A 24,866-nucleotide genomic window follows, 5' to 3' on the forward strand; every position below is an offset into this window, starting at 1 on the left:
TTGCCTTTAGGATTAAGGATGACGCCTGTGTTCGGCTTTTCAGGCCCAGTGAAGCTTGACCCCAATGTAGCATTCCAGCCTCACTGATATATTCCCCCTCCCAGCCCTGAAATCCAGCCAGCCAGGCATTCTGTGTTCTATCTCATGTCTCTCTCTGTGCCTTTGCAATGGAATTTTCCATTTCCATTCCAATTCTCTTTCCCATAGGCATAGCACACATTCCCTCCTTGCTTCTGCCTTCTACTTAAAGAAGCTACCCAAGCATCACCTTCAGCAGGAAACTTTTTTTTTTAATCCTTAAGCCTGCTAGCACCCTCCCTCCTCTATTCCCTTGCACTTAACTGCGTCGTATATGTTTGTATTTCTGTGCTTATGTATGCATATACTTGTGTCCCTCATTCGAGTATGAGCATCGTTGGAATCGGGATCATTTCATACTTTATCTTTTTAACCCCAGCCTCCAAGATGGTATCTGGCACGTAATAAGTGTTTAATAGATATTTGGCAATTGATAAAGTGGGAATGGTCACTAGACTTTAATTTGAAGCTGGACTATTTTCTCTTAAAATGAGGAAGCAGTGACTCACTTGACTTCCTAATTAGCAGAATGTGATAGGCCGAATAGCTTTGTGTTGCAGGAATGACATCAGATGTGTCTTCCGTTTCCTGATTGGACAAGGGTTTGAGTATAGATCTGGATAGGACATGACTCAATACAAAGGGAAAAGGGGGAAAAAAAAACCCTGTCTCGAGGAAGTAAATTTTATGTGGGTGTCCGTTTATGTTCTTGTGGCAAGATTCAGCCTTCTGAGAGATAAACCTTGCTGACTATTCACCTTTCAGTTTCGTATTACTTGGATGTGTCCTGCATATGGTGACTAGAGGGGCAAGGTGTAGTCTCAGGTACAGGAACAGGATAATCTAAAAAGGGAAGGTGTTTTAAAGGGGTTGGTTTTGTGATTGATTTCAAGAGCTATTGCTTTCCCTTTTTATGGCTTTGTGTGGACTGCCAGGAGCAGGGGTTTGGTAGAAGCCAGAATATTAAGAAAACCCAAATTTCCCTTTTCCTAAGGTCAGTGAGGAGGTTGAATTAGATGGGGAGGCAGAGTATGTGGACAGACCATTTTTCCCAGGAAATGAAGTCTTCAAGAAACAGGAGCCTCCCCTCTCACTCGACTGCTGTTGCTGCATGCCCTTTGCTAACCTGCTTTGTCTTTTTGGAGTAAGCAGAGATGTTAACAAGAACCTAAAGTTTTCAGAGTATTTTAATTTACATTTTCAGTTGCTTTGCCGACCATAAACAAGAATATTTTATGAGTAGCTGACAGGGTTCCTTTTTGGTCTTGGCAGATCTCAGGTGACAGATCTGTGTCTGGACCTGCTTGTTTGGAAACAAGTTTGTTTCTTCAGATTTTCCCCAAGTTCTTTGCCTGGATCTCTCCTTTGCCAAGATATTGTACTGAATGTTATTGTAATTGTGTCTTGGCTCCCCCTGTTGGTGAGCCAGTATGTGGCAGAGGATGTACTTGAACCCAGGTTTTGCTGACCCTGCTGTTGTTGTTTGGTTGTTTCCTTCGCGTCCAACTTGTCTTGACCCTATTTGGGGTTTTCTCGATAATGACTACAGATGAGCAGACTGAGGCACATGGGGTAGAGTGACTTGCCACGGATCACATGGCTAATAAGTTCCAATTTGAACTTCGGAAGATAAGTCTACCTGGTTCCAGTGTATGGCATTTAGCTGTCTTTTGTTGACTTTGAGAATAGTTCTATTAGCTGTCCTTCCCCTAGGTTGACTCTTTTATCCTTTACTGCCTGGCAAAAGGTCACCTGGGAGCACAATAGGTAGAGCACCAGGCCTAGAATTAGAAATTCTCATCTAAATGAATTCACATTTGGCCTCAGATACTTAGTAGCTGCATGACCCAGGGCAAGTCATTTAATTCTGTTTTCCTCAGTTTCCTCATCTGTAAAATAGACTGGAGAAGGTAATGGCAAACCACTCCAACACCTTTGCCAAGAAAGCCCCAAATGGGGTCACAAAGAGTTGGACAGGACTGAAGCAATTCAATAACAGCCTAGCAAAGATTGGGAAAATGGCCAGATTTCTTTTCTCTACTCGTGACGCGTGCGCCTCCCCTCTCCCCCCGCAATGATCCTCAATATGAGGATATTGGAAGGTGACCTAACTATTGGTACAAACAAATGGAAAAAAAAATTTAATGTCTCTTTTTACTTTAGAAACAGGTTGAGAGCTGTGCAGCCCCAGCCTGTTTGGAAAGGGGGCTCATGATAGGGCGAGAGTGCTAAACCTCATACCTCTGCTACCTACCCTTACTGGTTAGGTGACATGAGGCAACAAGGCCTTTGTAACATAGGAATAAAACATATAAGGACCCCAGGGAGAAAAAGACATACACTCTCTATGATGGAACTTCTGAACTTTGTTTTATGTTGGTTTATTCTATGTAAGTACTTTCTGGACAAACCAGCATCTTCTGCTTTCCTTGACAATTCCAATAGATTGGAAGCCATTGCAATAAAACTCTTGATAGCCCCTTTCTTATTTTATTTTTTTTCTTGGTGTGATTACAACTTTGACTTGGCTGGTTGTCCAAACAACCAGGTGATCTTGGGCAGATCTTTTAAATACTGCAGTCCTTAATGTACTGTTCTGTTCATTGACTTTACTGGACACTGCCAGCTCTTAATTTCAGATGCTGGCCCTTGGCCCTGCAGTTGGGCAGTAATGGAATAGAGTCAAGGCCCGAGTTCCAGGCTGGCACATCAGCTGACACTACCTTTTGAGCTCATGTTATTCAACGGTTTGGCATTTTTTAAAAATTAATTTTTATGTTTTCCAATTATCAAGCTTTTATTTTTCTGCTTTCATACCTACCTTGCTGCCAAACAAGTCAACCAAACGTGTTTGCCCTTTGACTATTTTTGGCTCTTGTCAGTGATTTCCAGCTCAGTCCATTAGTCAGTCAACAAGCTCATTTATCAGGCACACTTTCCATGTGTCAGATACTGAAGGACATCAAACCAGAGCACCTCCTTCTCTTAAAGAGAGACCCCACAGTGAGTGTGTTCAGAATGAAGACAAAGTAAACATAAGGTGTGACCCTGAAGGAGAGAGACCCTTCACAGTGTGGTATGTGAAGGGACCATGAGAAGAGGGCTCCTAGAGAGTATAATGACTGAGCAGGACACCTTGAAATGGAAGCTCTGTGTGTGTGAGTGTGTGTATGAGAGAGAGAGAGAGAGACAGACAGACAGACAGACACAGACACCCACAGAGACACACAGAGAGAGAGAGAGAGAGAGAGAGAGTGAGAGTGTGTGTGTGTGTGTGTGTGTGTGTGTGTGTGTGTGACAGCTAGTACGGAGGTCAGAGATGAGATCTAGAAGACCCTCTAGACTTGGAATATAGGTTGAGGAGGATGGAGAGTGAGGCCGGAAAGACAAACTGGGGCCAGATTATAGAAAACTTCAAAATCTAAACAGAAGAAATCTCTTAGTTAATCATATCCAGAGCTTCCCGATTTTCTCTAAGGGAGTGATGAGGTGGTTGGAAGTGTGCTTCGGGTAGATCTTGGAACTATATGGAGGCTAGAGAGTGAGAAAGACTTCTGGCAGAGAGAGACTCAGGAGGCGGCTGCACTGGCCTAGGTTATGGGTGAGGAACAGCATGGGCCATAGGTGCAGGGTTTGGGTGGCAGGGATGCTGACAGGCTGGGTGGGAGAGCAGGGTGGTCTCCAGTTCATCTTCTCAGAGGTCCTGATGAAACATTATGGCCCAGTGGTTTGTGCCACACCATGGTGTGCCAAAAGAGGGCAAGCCCATGTCAGAGTAGACTCAGACTTTCAGATATGGCAGAGAGCCCTTAGGAGGAATGGAGTTAGAAACAGCAACAGCAGAGGTCACTTATTTGTGAAGACTTGGGAATCTCATGACCTCCTTATCTCCAATACTGTCTTCTATTTACCAAAATGCAATAAAACTTCATGGATGTACCCTTGCAGCAAACATTGGCATTTAATAGACTTGGGTCCAAGTGAAGCCTTCATGGCAGCAGATGAGAATGCTGCTTTGAGTCTGAAAAGTTTGTTGCTAATGTAAGTTGAGGCAAAATGGAGTTGGCATCAGTGGAGCAGAAAAGGAGTGGGCACATTCAGAGATTGAGTGTACAACAGAGCATTTGCTCATCTAGGCCAGAACACTGCAAGCAAAAATGGTAGGAAATTCAGAATTTGATAAACAAAAAATGAGAACTTACAGGGTTTACCAGAAGAATAGTTTGTTTCTATGAAGGCAGGGTTTAACTCCATCAAAAGTAAAGTGCAAATGAAGCTTCGAGAGATGCAGGATTCTTGGCTCAGTAAAAAGGCAGATGAAATTCATTTTTATGCCGATAGTAACAATCTAAAGCACTCTTACAATTCCCAGAAGTCCATGGGTCAAAGAGCTATGATGCTTCTCAGCTACTTGGTATAGATGGAGCCCCATGGATTAGTGAGAAGGCCATGGTCCTGGAGAGATGGCATACACAATAGACTCATCAATCAATGCTGAAGTCACTAACCAGATATCTTATATTGAAGTTAGTCTCTCTAGCTGAATTTCTAACTGAAGAAGAGATTTTGAGTGCTGTTAGGCTCCTCTCATGTGGCAGAATGCCAGGTGCCGATTCTATTCCAGCTTAGGTTTACAAGGCAGGGGTCCTCTATTTATCAAAAAACTGACTGAAATTTTTTGGGCTATATAGCAAGAGGAGATCATCTCCCAGGAGTTCAAGTATGCATCCATTATCCATCTCTTTAAAGGAAATAGTCTGTCCTGTGATGATCACAGGGGGATTTCTCTTGGTCATTGCCAGGAAGATTCTGCTTACTAGACTGATCCTTCACATGGAAGATGGTTATCTACTCAAGAGCCACTGTGGCTCCAGAAAGGGCTGAACAGTGGTTGCTGTGGTGTTTGCTACTCAACAACTCTAGGAGAAATGTTAGGAGCATAACAGAAGTCTGTTCACAAAGTTTGTCAATCTGACCTTTGAGACTGTCAATTATGAGGACTTGTGGAAAGTCATAGCAAAATTTGATTGCCTATAGAAGTTCATTCGTATTGTACACCTGTTTCATGATGGCATGCTTGCATGGGTTCTGGATAATAAATAATGCTCTCCCAATCACCAGTGGAGTGAATCAGAACTTTATGCATCCTTCTATGCTTTTTAGCATGATCTTCTCAGTGATGATGTCAGATGCCTTCAACAAGGCCTAAAATGACATTAAAGTTAGCTTCTGCAGGTTATTTACCTCAAAAAGGCTACAAGCCAAGACTAAAGTGTAGGGAGAATCAAAATGAAACTTTTTGTTGACTCACGATTGTGCCCTCTGTGCCTCTGAGTGAAGTGAAGCCTCTGAGACCGAGATGCAACAGAATGTGGATTGATTCCCTGCTACTTGTATTAATTTTGGCCTAAATTGACCATATTGTGCTAACCTCGTTATTGTGTGCCTGTGAAGCATGGACAGTAGACCGACACCATTCCAGGAAGCTGAATTGCTTTCATTTGAATTGTGTAGAAAGATTCTGAAGATCACCTGGCAAGATAAGGTCCTGGACATTGAGGTCCTTTCTTGAGCCAAACATTCTGCTGCAGAGAGTGGGCTGGCCTCATTGTTTGAATGCCAAATGCATGGTTGCCTAAAAGATTAATTTATGGAGAACTCCCAAAGCTAGGAACTCACAGGGAGGTCAGAAGAAGTGATCCAAGGATGTTCTTAGGTTCTCTCTGAAGAGCTTTGAATTGATTGTGAGACATGGGAGACATGGCACAGAACTGCCCAACATGGCATGCCCACATCAAAGACTCTATGCTCTGTGAGTGATGCAGAATTTCAGTAGCTCAAAAGAAACACGAGATGTACAAATTTAGAGACATCTCCTTTCCAAATGTTGTGCCCAACCAGTGGTTGAGTATTCCAAGCTCATATTGGTCTGATAAACCACAGCTGTTGTACTTTGATCTCAACGTAGTGATGTTTTTTGGTCCTCTGAGCATGAAAGACAACAAATCAAACCAATTTACTTATGGTTAGTCTGAGTGTGACATTTTGTCCAATGTCCAAAGAGTTGTAAGGCGATTGCTATCAAATGAAAAGGCACTTCATCTAACAATGAAAATGAAGGAGTGAATGGAATAGATTTCATTTTGTTTCCAAAAATGATTTAATGGGACATCTCTCCCTGCATTGCTCATGACAAGTATAAAAAAGACTGCCATGACGCTTTTCCCTGAATCTCGGAGTTAGAAAGTTTTGAAGACTATCTAATCTAAAGGAAACCCAACAACGCAACACTTTTTTGGGGGGAAGCATTTTTTTTTTACTTTGTTTTTCTTGATTTTTTGGGGGGAGAGGGCAGGAATCTGTTTTCTTTTATCAAAGTAGGTTTTCATTTTTCAAAATACATGTTAAGAGTTTTAAATACTCCCCCTTTTAAATTATTTTATTATAGATTTTTATTTACAAAACAAGCATGGGTAATTTTTCAATACAGATCCTTGCAAAACCTGTACCAACTTTTCCCCTATCCCCTCCCCTAGATGGCAGGTAGATGGCATGTTAAATATGTTAAAATATATGTTAAATACAATATATAATATATATTATATACATAAATATATAAATATAGTTGTCTTGCTGTACAAGAAAAATCGGATCTAAAAAGAAAAAAAATAAATAAAAGTGAATAGATGTAGATAATAACAATTTTTGACTTTTTGAATCACTATGCATTTTGGAAATCTCTCCCTCATCAACTTGACTCCTTTTACAAGTTTTCAGGGGCCCTACTTAACCAGTGCAACATCTTTTCCTACTATTCACCAACAGTCATCCTTTGTTCCATCCCATGGGGATCTCTCCATTGCTTACATGGACATACAGTATAATTTGTGTCCTCCCCATCATTTGTTTATCCTCCATTGTTGCTCAAGACTCACTTTCTCCCCAGAAACTTTCACTCATTTAGCAGCCCACTCCAGTCCCCTCCCTTCTCCTCTCTTTACCAAGTTTGGCATTCTAAGAGTCCATATGTGCACAGGTTCTTTGAAGGCAGACTGTGTGTGTCTTAAATATCTTTGATATCTTCCACAGCATGCAGCACTGTGCTAGCCAAACTCTCAGATGATCAGTAGTTACTGATTGCCAACTTATATACCCCCACGGTTTCATTTGGAACCATCATCTCTCAAAAACATGAATACAACATTGATTGAGGATCTTGTAGTTTTGTTCAATATTTATCATTATTCTTCATATCTTGTGGTCCGACAGTGAAAAAATTTAGCATGCATCATTCGAGTTGCTATCTTAATTTTTTTATATTCTATAATCCCACTTTTCACTTCAACTTTTAAAAGTAAAATCTTGTTAATGTGTACAGCCTGTGATCTGTTATACTTTGGAAATCTATGTACTTTGACTTGCATTGCTAGATCCTTTCACCAACACAAATCACTATCTTTTTAGACCTTCATATATGCTTTTTGGTGGATGCTTTACTTAAGTTGTAGCCAAAGTTCTGATAATAAGACTTCTTGAATTTGCTAAGTTGATCTGAGATAACATATGTAATGAATTACCAGACCATACTCCATTGCCCCATTGGCTGGGTCTTTGGGTTCCATAGGTTTCCCTCCATACAGCAATGAAGTGCTGGAACAAGCCCTCAGTTTTGTTTAGTCCAATTTGGGAATTAAATCTAGTACAATAATCTAAAATTCCTCTATTACACTAAGATTTTCTTAAACTTTTGCAGTCCATTTTCTTTAAATGCATTTGCCTTCTCTATATAACTTTTTTGCTTACTTCTAACCTCTTTTCTCATAAGATAATTTTGAGCTCCAGTCTTACACTCCAAGATGCTTGACAAGTTCTCTCAGTTAAAAAGCAAAGAATGTAAGACCAATCATCATGCAAAATGATTTGTTATATCTCCCCAGGTTGACAGTGAATTGGTAATAATTCTGAATGCCACCTTGAAGAGGAGACCCTGAAATTCTAAAAATCCTTGAAGGAGAAAATCTCCTTCAATTCCACTTCAGTGAGGGGCCGGGCTGGAGGGAAAGCAAACAAGAGAGTTTCATTGTGTTATCTAACAAAGGAATTCCAATCCTATAGAATTGAAGAAACTCATTGAATTCCAGCTCAAGCTGAAACCCACCTATGAGCCAACTTGGGCTGTCCCAACCCCCACTGGGTCTAACCTGCTCAGGCTATCCCAACCTCCAACAAGACACTCAATATAATAGTTTTCCATCAATTAAAGTCCTTTGCAGATGGACCTTGACAGCTCCTTTTGCTGCCAGGGCTTTCTGTCCACTGAGAGCTGCATTCTCAGTGCAAAACTCCATTTTCCATAGATCCACCCGCTGGAATAATATTTTTTTTCCCCTGTTATCCTCTCTTTATCCTCACTTATTTCCCTAATGTGACTTTATGCCTTTCTGTCAGGATTTCTAACCTTTCCAATCTCTATAATAAACCTCTTTTATCCATCTAGGTTTTGGGGTCTGTAAATTTTTTTACAGAGAATTTCCATGCTGCCAGAAGGGAGTCCCCAAAACTCCCTACCCTTGTGCCAAATCCCAAGGGCATGCAGGGGAACCAAATCTCTCCATTTGGTTCCCTGAACCTGCCACTAGACTTTATCATTTAACTCCCTGACAACCAGAAACCCTAATCTCATTTTGGTTCCCTAAATCTAGACTTTATCAACCTCTCTACCCAGCTGTGCACTATCCAGATCCAACTCTTGTTTTCAGCATATTGAGGCATATGTCAGGAGCACCACAATTCTAAGTCTTTCTAAAGAAAAGGCTCATTATACTTATTGCCTCTTTTTCATCAGTCAGGCTCAGGACTTTGTCACAGAAGAGAATATTAACTCACAGAACAAATTTGTTACAAAGCTTTGCTGACTATTAAGAGTCATAGATTTCTCCTTGGAAATTAAAATTCTTCACTAAGTTATCAAATAAAGAAAGATTGGTTGTTTGCTATCTATTTTTTCTACTTATTAACATTTCTTAAAATGAAGAATTTTCAAATTATCCTCAAGTGTAAATCATTCTAACTTGCAAAACCAAAGACCAAAAATAATTATATTTTGTAGATATTAAAGAAAGTTATCAATAAACATTTTCTAAAACAATATTTAATCAACTCATTTCCACAAATAGCTATACCTTCTGTATTTGCTTTGAACGATTGCATTAATAGAAACCAAATAGAACAGCTATTTCAGCAGTAAGTTCAATTTAAAGAGTATGAATTGTAACTGATGAGTTCCATTAAAATGTGTTTAAACAGAGATAAAAATATAAACCTGGCTAATGGTTGAAATTTTACAATGAGAGAATGGAATTAAGAAACAAATATAATGAGAAAACGGAATTAAGAAACAGAAATATACAAACCCAAAATACCAAGGATGAATATTTCATTTGCTCTGCTCACATCTGTTGTGATACGGGAGCCACCTCCTGCTGGAGGTCTAACTCAGACCTGTAGAATGGATCTCTTCATGTGAGAGGAGGATGACGATGATGATGATGATAATGATAATGATAATGATAATGATGATACAAGGAGACTGAGAAGCAGTTGCTGTTCCCTGACTTTCCTACTGAGAGTATTATGTTGTCTGACTTCTCCTCTTCCCTCTGCCTCCAATTTATTTTATTCCCAGACAAGCAACACCTGTTGTTGATTTGCAACTCCTTCAAGTGTTATGATTCACAGCTGTGGAGGCTTTCGGATAATTGACCTGCCCCTTCACCTAGGCATAGTCCTTAACACACATCTTGTTACATGTGCAGCAAATCTTTGAAGTCAAAAGGAACTCTCTTCATTGAGTAAGTTTCTAAACAGTTTTACTACACTGACATTTTCTGCTTTCGTTATAATACCAAATAGTCATCACAGACCTTCTCTTTGTTTGAATGACAGTCATCTCTCTCTCCTCAAAAGGAAGCCAGGGAGATTTCCCCTCTGATATAACACAACATGTCTTGGTACTACAGTCATGGAGTCTGGTGCTAGGGGAATCTGTCAATGTAGAAGTTGACAAAGATTTTCACTGGGGGGAAAAACACAACCACCATCCAACAACTTTGAACAAAGTCAAAAGAGGAGGAGTTTAGCTACAAAGAGAAATGACGATTTTATAACAGGGATGGGAGGATCAAATAAGAGTTTTTTCAAATAGAAAGAGAGATGTTTCTAGGGCATCAAGTTAAGGTTAGAGTAGCCAGTTACTTTATGTAATCAAGAGAAGGAGATTGAAAGAGCTGAAATAGGTAGAGGGGGTTAGCTTTGGTAAAGAGAAAGGCTGCTTCATCAGATGGATTCTTAGAGATAAATGAATTGCCAGACTTTATGGGAAAGAAAAGAAGGGAGTGACTATAGTGAGCTGCTAAAGGGATGAGAAATTCTGAAAAGAGTGGGTGTTGAGTAACAATGGAGGATAGGATTTGGGCCAGTGATGGGGAGGAGGTAAATGAATTTCTTTAAGCTTAGAGGAAGGAAAGAGCATAATAACATTGTAAAGAATCTGGTGATTGTAACAGAGAATGGCTTTTGGTGAAGGTGAGGGTGTCAGAAGAAATCTAAATGATAAAAGATAAGAGGGGAGATAGCTCTTACACTTTTTTCTCACTGTTTTCTAGTGATATTTATCTTTAGAAAAACAAATTTATCAATGTGATTCAAATGTTAACTCGGATAACAAATTAAGATCTGAACTTGGGGTAACAAAGAGTTCAGCTTTTTTAGATTGAATCTAGTGAGAAATTATGTATTTGTCATAAGATGTTCATATGACTGGCATTGAAACTTGGCTTTGACACTTCTTTATCTGTGTAACTGTACTTAAGTCACTTCCCTTCTTTGAACCTTGTTTTTCCATCCATAAAATGGGGATAAGTATTTGTATTACAAGTATAAGAAAATAAGACAGTTCCAGCTCTCCAAGAGTTTTTCTAATGGAGGGAGACAAAGTGTAAAGGAGAACCGAGACAGAAGGCATTTGATAGGGAAGATGTGGCATTTGTTCTTGAGTGAATAGAACTAGGAGCTCTTCACACAGCAATTAATAATCTTCTATCACATTCATAGACCACAGGTTGTTCAGCCATTCACCATCTGATGGCCATCTTCTCAATTTCCGATTCTTAGCCACCACAAAAAGACCTGTTATAAATGCTTTAACATACATGGGTCCTTTTCCTCTTTGTTTGATCTGTTCAGGATACAGACTGAGTCATGGTACTGCTGGTCAAAGGGTATGCACCAGCTTTGTAGTCCAAATTGTTCTGTATAGTGGTTAGACCAGTTCACAATTCCACTAGCTGTGCATTATTGTCCCATTTTTTTAAACATCCCCTCAATATTTGTCCATTTTTCTTTTTTGTCATGTTAGCCAATGAGAAAAATATGAGGTGGTATTTCAGAGTTGCTTTAATTTGTATTTCTCTAAGTAGTGATTAGAACATTTTTTATGTGACTATAGATAGCTTTGATTTCTTTATCTGAAAACCACCTGTTTTATATATTTTATCCATTTATCAGTTAGGGAAGGGCTCTTATTTTTATAAATTTGACTCAATTCCCTGTGTTTGAGAGATGAGATCTTTTATCAGAGAAATTTGCAGTAATTCTACTCTCCCTCTTCATGTTTGGAAAGCTCTTTGCAGAAGCATTGGCTATTTGTGCTCCAGACACAAATAGAAAAGTAAGGCAGTCTTTGTTCTCAAGGAACTCGGTCTTAACAGGGGAAGACAGTACATGTAAGGATTCAGCTGTAAGTCAACTGGAAAAATCTCATGGTCTTTAGGAAGCCACAGGAGAACCAGTGATCTTTAGATTCCATTAAACTATATTAATTTTCTGATACTAAATTATTTGGCAATACCAAGTACCTTAGCTGGAAAGGTAGGAAGTAGCATCTGGAGAAGCAGTTGCCAAGTTATGTATCCACAAGCTTTTATTTCTTTGGATGCTAGCTGTAGGCTAAGACTGGAATTAGGACTTGTAGAGAGCTGAAACTCCAAAAAGATATGCTTGAATCGGAGAAGGGCACACTTAAGGCTAATTACCTATTCAATGTGAGATAATGACTCTATTAGCATATACTTGGATAATGGCTCTCCTCACCTTTGGTGCTTGCTGAATGCTTGGTGTTAAGATAATCATATAGGCAAGGATTGAAGGGGGAAGAAAGGGAGGCCAGTGTCACTTGGTGGCAGGAGGAGGAGGAAAGAGGTTAGTGACTCTGGAGTCCAGAATCCAGGATAGGTCTTTGGCAAGCCTTGTGACAACTTGCCTGCCTCCTTCACTTCTTCCCCTAAAGACCAAGGACTTTGATTTATCCTGACTCTGGTTGACTCTGAAGCCCTCCAGGGAGCTAGCCTGTACTTTACAGGACTGATTTTTTTTTTTTTTGAGGGGGGGGAGGCGGGGGTGGGGTGGGAGTGGGGGGCTGGAACTGAATGCTATTCCTAGTGGTCTTGGGCTGCCTACTCTATGGTGTCAAGTGGTTAGCAATTGGCATAGATAGTGGTTGAGATGTCAGCCTCTTTGTCAAAGGATGTTGCTCCTCTGGTGCTCTGATGACTGTGTGTGTGTGTGTGTGTGTGTGTGTGTGTGTGTGTGTGTGTGTGTGTGTATAAACGGAGCAAGTGATCTGAGAATGTTATTCCGGAGATCTTGTACCACCAATTTAGGATTGTGCAAGAATTTATCTGGTCCAATCCCCTATCATATAAAAGGAAATCAAAGATAAGAGAATTTACAGCATCCTTCCTTTGTGGGAGTTGGAGGTGTACAGCAAGATAAAGGGAGGTGGAAACACACCCTTATTCTCTTTAATATATTGTCATGCTTTTAATCTATGCTTCAGATAAGCACTATCCTAATGTATCCCTCTTTTTACTTAAGGGAAAATTTAAGGCAGTGAAATCCTTTTGACAAGATGTAGTTTTTTGAATTGAGCAAGTAGAAAATAGTATTTTTTTTTTGGTAATTAAAGATTTCCTGTTTATTAATAAGGATGTCAGTAATCTCTCTGAGGGGACAGTGTAACTCACTGCTCCTATGGGATAAAAATAAGACCTTAGAGGTAATTAAGAAACTCTAACATTACTTGATTGAATGTTGATTTTTAAAAAAAATGCTCTGACTTTTCTACCTAGGATCCAGTTACAAATAAAATCCCAAATTACATGCACATGCATTGTATGGCTATAAAGTTATTGTTATTGTACCTCTCAAGTACAGCATAGGACAACTCCCAATACATAATGTCAGGCAGAGGTAAGAGCTTATGGAGGGGGGGGAGGAGGAGGGGACAAAATGGACATTTATCTTCAAATATCTCAGTCCCTCCCTTACATACTCATTTCTTTCAGAGATCTCTATTGTGATGTTTCTTATGGGCAGTGTCCCAAGTTTTAGGACTACTTCTCTTCAACTCCCTCCTATCAGACCTTACCTAACATGCCATTTCATCAAATGTTAGAACTACCAAAAAACCTCATAAATATCATATAATTTTCTTTATAGAAGAAGAGAGTTGATGGTTAGACAGGTATTTAGATCCTGGGGGTCTTGCTAGGTAATAGAAACTAGTTAAATAAAGAATCTGATTTATGGTCAAATAAAACAAACAAACAAAAAAACACCTTTGCAGATCTTAAAGGATCATATGAATGCCAGTTACTATTAATTTAGCTCTATGGTCTCTTCTCCAAATTCTTTGCTGAAAGAGTATTAATTAAAACCACAAGTTAAAGCCCTTTAATTAATAGTTCTTTTCAGTAACAGTTAATCTTTGTATTAGATGACAGCAGTTTGCTCCAACCTGGAACAGCCATGGCTTCCATGTGAATTATTATGGCTTGGGGTTGGCCATAGCCTTTTCCTTGTGCATATTTGTGAATGATTTAGGCTCAAGCAGCCTCTCTGTTTGCATGAGATAAACATTACAAGTTGAAGGGGTGGTTCCTTTTGAGGCCATGTAGAATTAGTGCTGTTACAAATATTTTTTGAGAAGATAGTTGATGTTCCTGGTTAAGATCATTTCCTCTCTGTTAGTCATTTGATAGCCAAGGGTTGGCTGCATCTAAACAGTAGGTATTTAATTGAACTCTTTCAGTAGAGTTAATTTTGTGGTTGGTGTGCTGGGGGGGCAGGTGGGAGGGGGAGTTAGGGGACATAGACTCTATTAGAGGCTGTTAGGTTTTTGTTGATTTGTTTGGGAAAATTTGAGTACATCCTCTTCTTAAATGGACATTTGATTAATTTTCAAAATCTAAAATTTAGAACAGTGGAAAACTTAATTCTTTTATACAGATTGGGTCTTTTAAACTTTGTCATCTCTCTATGCGCGTCATGGTCATATAGAATAGTAAAATTTGAATGGCTCTGGTTTATGAAATTCAAATCTTTCTTTCTTTTCAGGGTAGTGTGATAACACATGACTTTTTTTTCCCTCCCTGATTCCTCCATACTGAAGGCCTGCTTTGATCTAATCTCTTATATGCTTGTCAGTCTTGAGATGATTTTGCTAAAAGTTTGTTGCTTGTTTGAGTGTGGGAGAAAGAATAAGCAATGTTTTTAGTTAGAAGCCATGAGTTTAAATTACTGGCTCTGTTGCTTATTTGTCATGTGACTGGACAAATCATTTAGGTGAAGATGTTCTTTATCCACTAAATTGTTATTTTTTTCTTCTTCAATAGTTCTCTATCTTTTTGCTGTATTCACATACCTGCATTACTTGTTTCACAGTTTTTATAAAAATCAAATGAGATGCTGTGTAAAATATAGCAGCAGACCAATGGAAATAGCTTGTTATCATCTTGATCCCCTCTTGGGGGGGGGGGCATTTAGATTAGAAATAGTTTGTACAAGTTGCTCTCTTGCTGTTAGTTTATAATTATTCAACTCCTGTGTTTATTTGATTGATACCAGTTTGCATGGCCCTGGGTGTGCTGCTAAAGCATTTTCAACTTCGATTTATTCATCTGTAAAATCAGTGTCTTCCTTACAGGATTGTCGTGAAGATTATTTTAAATAAGGTAGTATGTAAAATGCTTTGTGAATCTTAAACTGCCATATAAATGTTAGCTGCTGTTATTATTATTATATTTAATGGTCTGTGCATTTGGCTAGATAGGTAAAGTAACTTTTTTTAGCTGAATAAAATTATTATTGCTGCCACATCTTCCTTTTCTTTTCTATTTCTCCTCCTCTCCTCCTTTTTTTCTAAAACCCCCCTTTTCCTCTGTCTATCATTTGACAAATGAGTGACCTGAAATCCTGAAGTTGAAACGCTTTACCCTTACAGTCACATATTTGAGACATATTTACTAATAAAGTAGAAAAAGTGGATAAAAAACATTTAATATACCTGAAAGTGCTACATGTTATTAGTAATCGAGATCAGCTAAGATAGATTCCTCAATATTATAATTCAATAAAAATTAAAAATGATGCTGTCCAAGAATGCATTACCTTCTTCACATTCTCTATCTTCTGAGTGGTCATTAGATGTATCTTTAGAAGGAGCATGGCCAGAAGTTGTGTTCTTTTTCAGGATTTGTCTTTTTTATCCCATCTCAGTCTTCTCTTGGATACTTTATTCTCTTTGGACTTTCTCTTATTCTCTCTCCTCAGAGATCATATCCACTAACCTTGGGGTTTTTCCAGGCCTCTGACTCTGACTTTTATCAGCTCTTTTGGGTCCAAAGAGCATCTCTTTGGTGATGATTCATAGCATCCCCTCCGATGCTCTTTGGTGCTTCAGTTTCCATCTCCAATTGTTTTTTTAGGAGTTTTCATATCAGATCTTCAAGTCATCATATCCAAAACAGAATGTATTATCATTCCCTTAGAACTGTTTCAGACTTCCCCGTTTCTTTTTCTTTTCTTTCTTTTTTCTTTTTTTTTGCTGAGGAAATTGGGGTTAAGTGATTTGCCCAGTGTTACACAGCTAGGAAGTGTTAAATGTCTGAGACCAGATTCTCCTGATTTCAGGGCTGGTGTTCTGTTCACTGTACCACCTAGCTGCCCCCCTATTTCTTTTAAAGGCACAACCATTCTTCAAGTCTTTCAGGGTCATAACCTTGGCATTATCTTTGATTATTCATTCTCCCTCACCCCACAGGCTATATGTTATTTAGGTTGCGTAGAGATTTATTTGTTGATGTTCTGTCATTTTCAGTCAGGATTCTGACTTTTATGACTCCATTTTGGAGTCTTCTTCATAGATACACTGGGATGATTTGTCATTCCCCAGCTCATTCTACAGATGAGGAAATTGAGGCAAACAGGGTGAAGTAACTTGCTTAGTGATCACACAGCTAAGCCTCATGCTACCTACTTGCCTTCCTTAAAATGACCAGAAATGGGATTCTAAATTGATTCTGGCTTCAATCTTGCTTTTTTTTTTTGGTTGTTGTTTGTTTGTTTTGTTTTTGTTTTGTTTTTTGTTTTTCTTGTCTTTTAAAATTTCATTTTGTTGTTCTATATACCTTCCTGTATTCTTGCCTCCAGGAGAGGCAGCTAGTGATGGCCCAGTGATTAGAGTGCTGGGCCTGGAGTCAGGAAGGCCTGATTTCAGGCACTTCCTAGTTCAATGAGTCTGGACAAGTCACTTCACCACTGTCCAACTCCTTTCCTCTTAGGAGATTTTCATTTGGTTGAATATGTAAGAAATGGGATGTTTGGGGTCCAGAAGGTAGGGTTTAAGCTAGTTTTGAAGGAAACCAGGGATGGTTGGGTTAGTGGTCAAGGAGAAATGGTGGTATCTGAGACCACAAGCAGTACCAGTGTGGCTGAGGAGTAGAATAAAGGCACAGTATAAGAGGCTAAGTTATAAAAACCTTTAAATGGCAATAAGAGGAGTTGATATTTTATCCTGGAGGAATTGAGGAGAGCAGAGTTTGTAGAGCAGGAGAGTTCCATTTATAATCACTGTCAGCTCAGTGGAGCATAGACTGGAGTGGGAAGACTTGAGGCAGGGAGATCAATAGAAGGCTATTTCAGTGGGCCAGACAAGAGGTGGTAAGGGGCCTGTGCTAGGAAAAGGGGATGTACAGACATTTGTATGAGAGATATCGTGGTAGATTTTGAAAGTAAAAACGACAAGGTTTGGCACCATGTTGGACATGTGGGGTGAATGAAAGTCAGCAATTGAAAATGACACTGAGGATGATCCTGGGTGACTGGGAGTACAGGAATGCCCCCAGCAGAAAGAGGACCCTGAGGAAGCTGGGCCCATGAAAGCTGGTAGATCTCAGAAGATAATATAGAGAAAAGACAGGACCCTGACTAATAGCCAGATGGAGAATGCCCACCTGGATGAAGAGTTGGGCAGGCAGCTCAGAGGAGAACCAGGAGAAAGAGAGGAGAAAGTATCTAAGAGGAGATGGTGGTCAGCAGTGTCAGGTGCTGGGAAGAGGGGAAGAAAGGATGAGAGTTGAGAGTATATTAGATTTGACATTTATTTAAGAAAACATTGGTAGCCTTTGAGAGGGCAGCTTCAGCTGAATAATGACATTGAAGCCCTGACTGCAGAGGAGGAGGAGGAGGAAATAAGTCTCCAATGGCCAAGGTTTTCTCAAGGAGTTTAGCTGGATAGGAGTGGGGAGAAGGCACAAGAGCTGAGCAGGCTCATAAGATCAAATGAGTGGGTCTTTTTAAAATGTAGGGACAAGCTGTTGGGTTTGTGGGCAGCTGGGAAGAAGCCAATTGAGTGGTGGAGATTAAATATTAGAGTGAGGATGATAGTGGGAGTGATCTTTTAGAGAATAGGATCTGGGGACCTTGGAACTGAAAGTAGCTTCTAAGGATTGTTCCTGATCAGGCTAGTGAGAGTCCATTTCAGTTCCAGCCATTTCTCATACATCTTGTACAAGTATCCATTTCTCCCCAGCTGTGCCCATCGTTGCCACATTGTGAGATCTTAACCATTAAGTCTGGTTCTCGTTATACAGGTGAGGAAATGGAGACTTAGAGATCTGAAGTTAAAATCACACAGCAAGTGGAAGAGCAGGACTGTTGTCCAGGTGTGGGCTCGGATGGTACCCTCTCTTGTTGCACTGCAGGGCTTGAGGAACAATATTTAAGCTTGGTTCTCCTTCAGTGCTCCTCCTCCTTGTAGCTTTTGTCTTCATTTGCAGAAACCATGGCTGGCACCAAGGATGATTGTAGGGAGTGAGCCTTGAGTTGGTTTCGATTGATTTGGAAGGAAGCTCTTTCTGCCATAACTTGCATCATCCTGTTAGTCCCAGGAAATCGCATTACTTGGCCAGGGCTGCAATTAGTACTAGATTAGTATTAGAGCCTATAGTAGCAGAAGCCCAGACTTTGTTTGCCTTTTGATTATCGGAACTTTAATGGGAGCAGATGACACACCCAAAGATCGGCCATGAAGCTATTCACAGGACACAAAGCTTTTTCCATTGTTGGAGCCAGGCTTTCTGATTTTTCCAGCGTAATTATCAGTGTTAAACTTTGATACGTGGAGAAAATAATCATTGGCGGTGTTAACTAAATGGACATTTCCTAGTTGATGGGTATCTACTCATTTTCCAATTCTTTGCTAGGTGGAAAGAATTGTAGTCTTGGACTGAGAAGACTTGGGGTTGACTTGTGGCCTGGCCCTATGGGACCGGTCCACTCCTGTCATCTTTTTCAGCTTCAGCCCTGATTGGGAGGATGCTTTGGAAACTGTCAATGCCCAGATTCAGGAATTGCTGCACAGGAGGCTTTCAGGAGTGACAAGTAGATGTGTCTGCAATAACCGAAGGGTAAAAAGAGACACTTGACTGAAGCTTTCTGTTTACAACATCCCGATTTATTTTTTAAATTAGGTTAATAATTCTAACAGTTCCTGGTGGTCTAGATCAAAATTCTTTAAAATAATTTTTTCAGGTAATTAAACTATACATTTTATTTTTCCTTTGTATTTTCTCTTGACCCCACTGGAAGTATAAGTTCATAAGGAGATGAACGGTAACATTGATCTGATTGTTCATTGAATCAAATTGTGATGTAGTGGGAGGGATGCTGCTCTGTGGATGACCTTCAGCCATTACCTTCCCATGCTTGCTCTAAGCTCCTCATCTCCTCATCTCAAAATCTCCTTTTGCCTCTAATATTTTGTGAATCTAAAAATCTTTAAAAATTCTGTCCCAGATATTTTCAGATGAACAGATTTCAAGTTCCTTTCCCTCTGTCATTCTCTATTCTGTAGTTTGAAGTCCTTCCAACTCTTAACATTCTGTGATTTTGCACAAGGACTGAAAGCAGTCATCAGCCACCTGATGTTTGTGGGAGGTGTTTATCTGCCTGCTTGGCCTTTTCTACTCCTTTGGGAATTGATACTCTGTCCCCCTTGCCCAGTTTCAGCTGCCTAGTATTGGAAGATAAAATACGGTATAATTGATGTATAGCCTCCCCCCACCCTCCAAAACAAAACAAAACACGACTTTGTATTTTTATAACAATCTTTTCAGTCTGCATTCAAATTTGGGAAAGTTTTCACCAGAATATTATCCAGGAACTCAAATGAATTGATCTTATTAATCCTTATTTATTTATTTATTTTTTAAAGCCAGCTCTTTTACAGACCCTGCTTTTGTATAGGCCTCCTTTGGGGCAAGTGTTGAGAAAAGAAACTTAGGCCAACCTCATTTTTTCCACAACGCTTGTAAACAAATAACGAACTGCACCAGTGGAACAGGAGGGATAAAATTACACTTTGTGAGTTTGGGGTCATTGTCTATTTAAATAGAGCTTTTACTGTTAGAATGAGTACTCATCCTTTTTTTCCGTCGAAGCAGTTCTCCACAAAATGTTTATAACAATTTTCCAAGAATCCTGATTAGAACTCGGTTTTGTTGATATCTTTGACTAACTCATTGGAGTTTCTTTAGGGAACTAGTTGGCTGTGCAAAGGGGAGGAAATGATAAAAATTTTAGCTGCTTATCTGTGCCCCACAGCTGAGCAAAGGAATGCTAATGAATTTATCTCAAAGTTGAGTTTTCAAAACTCCCCAAGCTGAGTTCTCCATCTCAAAAAAAGGGAATAGGACGGGCATAGTGGTGGTGATAATTTCTGTTTCCTTTGTTCTGGAGGTCTTATGGAATTAAGATGTTTCATCCGAGTTTTGGGGGGTTAAAGGTGTAGTGAGAGGACATTCTTTCAAAATATAGTTGGAGTTGAAAAAATGATACCCACTAAATGTGACCGACATTTAACCTAATAAGAACATGCCAGCTGGTTCTAGAGCATTATTTGACTGTGCTGTGGTTCAGCTGCCCTTTCTGGTTTGTTTTTAAATAACCCCACTAGGAAAGATTTTCTTTTTTTAAATAACTTTTTATTGACCGAACCCATGCCAGGGTAATTTTTTTTACAACATTATCCCTTGCACTCACTTCTGTTCCAATTTTTTTCCCCTCCCTCCCTCCACCCCCTCCCCCAGATGGCAAGCAGTCCTTTACATGTTGAATAGGTTACAGTATATCCTAGATACAATATGTGTGCAGAAGCGAACAGTTTTCTTGATGGACAGGGAGAATTGGATTCAGAAGGTAGAAATAACCCGGGAAGAAAAACAAAAATGCAAGCAGTTTATATTCATTTAGGAAAGATTTTCAAATCAGAACCAGGCACTCCAAAGTATATCTGTTACCATTTGCCTGTCTCAAAAACTTTTTGAATCTTTTGAATGATTCCTCATTATTTACAGAATAAAGGCCAGAACCTTTGGCCCTGCATTTTGAGACCTCTTCAGTGTGGTCTAACCTACTTGTCCACTTGGATCTCCTTCTTCCTAGCGCGCGTGTGCACGCGCACACACATACACAAACACACACTCATTCTACATGCTGGATATTATGATTATTCTTGCTGTTTTGTTCGCCTGCTTAAGCATCCCTCCATCCCTCACATTGGGGTGTGCCCAGTCTTGTTCTGCAGCATGGATGGAGCCTAAAAATGATTTAATTTGCTGCTCCCATCCATCACTTATACTTTGGTGGCTTGGAGCAAGTCCTTTAGCTTCTCAGAGCTCCAGGGGATCTTGAAATGGGGAGATTGGCTTATGGGCCTTTGAAAGCTCTTTAAAGGTAGAACTCTAGAGATTGTGTGGCAGGAAAGTAGTAGCAGGGGACTGGGGAAGGGCTGTGCTTGAGGGCAGAGCCAGGAGGTTGTTGGGACTGCCTTTCTTTGTTGTAGAGGGCATATACAGTAGATGCTTAATAAATGCTGTACACCCTGGACACCTCAGGAAAGAACCGTCTTCAAATTCTGATGCTGCCTTGGCCCTCAGAAGCTCTAGCTCCTTCTCTCCTTCCAGGTGCTCTCCAAGATGTGCTCTTTGCTTGTAGCCCTTTCCTGCTCCCTGCCCCCAGATGCCCACCCCCCCATCTCGGCTCCTTTACCCAAGCTGTTCCCAAGCTCCTTAATCTTCCATCTCAGTTCAGATATCACCCATGTGAAGCCCTTCCTGAGTGCCAGTTTTCTTCTCCAGTTGCTGGTGCTACTCTTGCTGAAATTATATTTATTTTATATATACATATATATATACACACACACACACATGCATATGTACATATTGTCCAAGGGCAGGAACAGTTTCTTTTTTATATCTTTGTATCCCCAATATCAGATACTTAACAGATGTTTGTTGATTGATTACTCTTTCTGAGCCTGTTTCCTCATTTATGTATCTCAGTCAATAAACATTTATTAAGCATTTACTATATGCCAGGCAGGGCAGCTAGGGGGCGCAGTAGATTGAATTCAAATGTGATCTCAGACATTTGGTAGCTGTGTGACCTTAAGCAAGTCATGTAACCCTGTCTGGTAGGTATCTGGCAGATGAGCTAGAGGAAGAAATGGCCGACCACTCTAGTATCTTTGCCAAGAAAATTCACAAAATCATTGAACAACAAAAATTCTGGCAGATTTAAATCCTCCAACATTCTTTTGGCCAAAGAATGAGAAAAGTCACTTATTAGATCAGGACTCCAGAGAGCAAAGAGAGGGGTCCTGTCTTCAGGTTTCAATCCATCCAGGCCACTCATTCTGTACCTCACTCCTTCCAGGTCCTTCCCTCTTCAAATTAATTTACATATATTAACTTTGGTATAATTTACATATATTCAGATTTGTGTGAGCACTGAGAACTAGGAAGATCAGGAAACAATTTTTTGGGTGAGGGATCTCTTGAATTTAACCACATTGAAGAGATTGGGGGCAGGGAGATGTGAGGAAACCTGGTTTCCTTTGAAAAATGACTCTACAGCAGCTAGGGAAGCACCACAGTGCGTAGGGAACTGGGCCTGAGTCAGGAAGACCTAAGTTCAAATCCTGCTTCAGACACTTACTTACTGTGTGACTCTTGAAAAGTCATTTCATCCTATTTACATGTTTCCTCATCTGCAAAATTGGGATAATAGCTACACTTAACCTTCCAGGGTTGTTGTAAGGATCAAATAAGATAATAACTGAAGTGCTTAGCACAGTGCTTGACACATAGTAGGCATTATATAAGTGGCGGCGGTGGCAAGAATAGTGGTGGTAGTAGTAATAGCAGCAGTAGTCATTTGTGTTGGTATTAAAGTTTCTCTATGAAACAAACACCAGATTTTTAGCTTCCATATTCTTGCATTGCTGTGCTTGGCACACTAAAGATTTTACTGTTATTTCCCATCATTTCATCATTTTTCTGGAAACCAGGGATTCCGAATAGGTGTATCTGGGGCCTCTGCCTCTCCTGCTGAGTCTTTATGTTTTGCAGTGGGAATCAATACAGAGGGAATGATGTCTTGTCCAGATTATTCTTGAAAGTTAGATCTCTTGTTCAGAAAAGAAATCTTGCTTTGATAGGCAGAACGTCCTGCTTATTATCCAACAGAATCAGATAATTCCACTGTTGGAAGACATTGACGTACTACTTTTTAGTAAGTACATGTTCATATTTTAATATCGCTTTATCACTGGTACTGATGTTAACTCAAAGATAAGTTAGATAATGACCAGCTCTTGTTTGTGTTCTCATCTATCAGACAACAGACATCCTTTTGTGGATCCTGTGTGACTTTGTGTTGGGCAATACTCAGATCCATGAAGGATTCATATTCAGGTCATTGAAAAGCCACAGAAACAGTGATGGACTTGAGAAGCCTTCAGAATTGCTCATGAGCAATGTGATGTCTTTTAGGCCTCTTTTGTATCTTTTTTGCTAGTGATAGCTGTCAATCTGGAGAACAGTAGCATTAGCCTTTTGTTTTTCTTCCTCTACTTCCTTTCTTGTTCCCTCTTGTGAGTATGAAATAATCATGTTATAGCTTGACAGACTCGAATTTCTTTCTTTTTTTTTTTTCTTTTTTCTTTTTGCTAAGGCAATTGGGGTTAAGTGACTTGCCCAGGATCGCACAGCTAGGAAGCGTTAAGTGTCTGAGAGCAGATTTGAATTCATCTTTCTGACTTCTGGGTTGGGGCTCTATCCATCTAGTTGCCCCCAGACTCAAATTTCTAAGTCACGTTTTCATCTTGTCTTTCAAGTCCTTACTATTCAAAAGTTTTCAGTAGTTTTAGAGTCTCAGAATATACAGCCCAAAGACCCAACCTTCTTTTATAACTTTGTATCCGATTGTTTACTTTCTCCCTTTCCTTCCAAATTTACCTTCTTACTATTTTGCTATTTGGACTCAGTCTTTCTTGGCTAATCTATATTCACGAAGATGTACAACTGTGAGGGCCCTCGGGGACAACTAGTGGTCCCAAATCTGATTAATTATACTTCTATAACAAGTTATAATTGAACCTTTACTTGAAGACTTCCAGTAACAGGAATCCATCGCCCCTAGAAATGATCCATGACATTTTTGGACAGCTCTAAAATAAAAAAATTAAAAAAAAATCTTAATGTTAATCTAGACTCTAGTCTAATATCATTGTCCCTATTCTGTCTTCTGAGGCCAAATAGAACAATAGGATCCCTCTTCTATATACTGCTTTTTCTTCTTCTTATACTGAGAAGGGGCAGGGAAATGGGAAGTGGGGAGCATTCTGTAATTTGTCAATGCTTTTGAAGGCTTGTGAACCAGTATTTATTAAGCATCTGGCTTAATGTGTAGCAGATACTGTGCTAAGTGCTGGGTATTTATGGAAAAAACAGAAAATGGGACCTGACCAAAGGGAACCCATGAACTGATGGAAGAGACACTCTTCAAGCAACTATGTACAGAAAAGCTACTGTCAAGTCTCAGCTTTCCCTGAGGTAGCAATTCTAGAAAATGGTGCCTTGTAATCACCAAAAACTAATCTTTTGCTAAGATTGCTGAAAATAGTTTTCTGCATATAGTTCTTTTTTCTCAATAATATTTTATTTTTCCAAATACATGTAAAGAATTTTCAATATTCTTTTTTGTAAGATTTTGTGTTCCAATTTTTTTCTTCTCTCTTTTCTCCTCCCCAAGACAGCAAGCAATCTGATATAGGTTATACATGTTCAATTCTTTAAAGCATATTTTTATGTTGGCCATGTTCAAGAAAAAAATCAGACCGAGATGGGGTAAAAAAAAAGGAAAAAAAAAAAGGTGAAAATAGTGAACATGGCAGCTTGCCATCTCTAAAATTTTTTTGGCTTTGGATGAGCACTTTCCCGGTGAAAAGCACATGCCTCAGGGCAAGTCAAGTCCCGGGTGTGGTCTGAGCAAGGACAGGGAGCCCGGGCAGGGAGTTCATTGGCAAAGGCTGGTGGGGAGGTAGGAGG

General features: G+C 39.7%; 1 protein-coding gene across 6 annotated transcripts in view; it reads left to right on the top strand.

The window, feature by feature from the left end:
* The window catches only part of MTMR3 (myotubularin related protein 3), a 169,667-nt gene that overhangs the window by 55,875 nt on the left and 88,926 nt on the right, over positions 1-24,866 (top strand). The window contains exon 1 of one of the 6 annotated variants that reach the window (XM_051973087.1): positions 14,168-14,201. The exons of the other annotated variants lie outside the window; for them this stretch is intronic. The gene's annotated coding sequence lies outside the window, so the exon portion shown is untranslated. Of the gene's footprint in view, positions 1-14,167; positions 14,202-24,866 lie in introns of those variants that run through there. 6 annotated transcript variants of the gene reach the window in all.

Source organism: Antechinus flavipes, chromosome 1, assembly GCF_016432865.1.
Source record: "Antechinus flavipes isolate AdamAnt ecotype Samford, QLD, Australia chromosome 1, AdamAnt_v2, whole genome shotgun sequence".
In the NCBI taxonomy this organism is placed as follows: domain Eukaryota; kingdom Metazoa; phylum Chordata; class Mammalia; order Dasyuromorphia; family Dasyuridae; genus Antechinus; species Antechinus flavipes.